The 861-nt window shown below is 34.8% G+C and overlaps 1 protein-coding gene across 1 annotated transcript in view; it reads right to left on the bottom strand.

Moving 5' to 3' along the window:
• Positions 1 to 861, bottom strand: part of LOC105302910 (vacuolar protein sorting-associated protein 13B) — a gene marked incomplete at its 5' end in the record, with an annotated part of 342,584 nt that overhangs the window by 165,896 nt on the left and 175,827 nt on the right. The window lies entirely within an intron of this gene.

Below are 861 nucleotides of genomic sequence, written 5' to 3'. Positions count from 1 at the left end.
GTAAAAGTCCAGGACCAGATGGCTTCACCAGTGAATTCTACCAAACATTCAAAGAAGATTTAATACCTATTCTCCTCAAACTCTTTCAAAAAATCGAAGAGGAGGCAATACTTCCCAACTCATTTTATGAGGCCAGTATTACCTTGATACCAAAATCTGGTACAGATAACAACAACAAAAAAAACTACAGACCAATATCTCTCATGAACACAGATGCAAAATCCTAAATAAGATACTAGCAAACTGAATACAGCAATATATTAAAAAGATTATACACTACGATCAAGTGGGCTTCATCCCACGGGCACAGGGATGGTTCAACATACGCAAATCGATGAATGTGATAGAACACATAAACAAATTAAAGTATAAGAATCATATGATTATATCAGTAGATGCAGAAAAAGCCTTCGACAAGATACAGCATCCATTTATGATCAAAACACTTAACAAAATAGGTATAGAAGGAAAGTACCTTAACATAATAAAGGCCATCTATGACAAACCCTCAGCCAACATTGTACTTAATGCTGAAAAACTAAAAACCTTCCCTCTAAGATCAGGAACAAGACAAGACTGTCCATTATCGCCACTGTTATTCAATATAACTTTGGAGGTCCTGGTGAGTGCTATCAGACAAGAGAAAGACATAAAAGCCATCCAAATAGAAAACGAAGAAGTCAAACTGTCAGTATTTGCGGATGACATGATTCTCTATACAGAAAACCCTAAAGACTCCACAAGAACACTACTAGAAACAATAAGGAAATACAGTAAAGTCTCTGGATACAAAATCAATGTTAAAAAATTCATAGCTTTCCTATACTTTAATAATGAAGCGTCAGAAAAAGAAGTAGAAAA

This window comes from Pteropus vampyrus, unplaced genomic scaffold, assembly GCF_000151845.1.
Source record: "Pteropus vampyrus isolate Shadow unplaced genomic scaffold, Pvam_2.0 Scaffold287, whole genome shotgun sequence".
Taxonomy (NCBI): Eukaryota; Metazoa; Chordata; class Mammalia; order Chiroptera; family Pteropodidae; genus Pteropus; species Pteropus vampyrus.
This window is presented reverse-complemented; position numbering and strand designations above follow the sequence as displayed.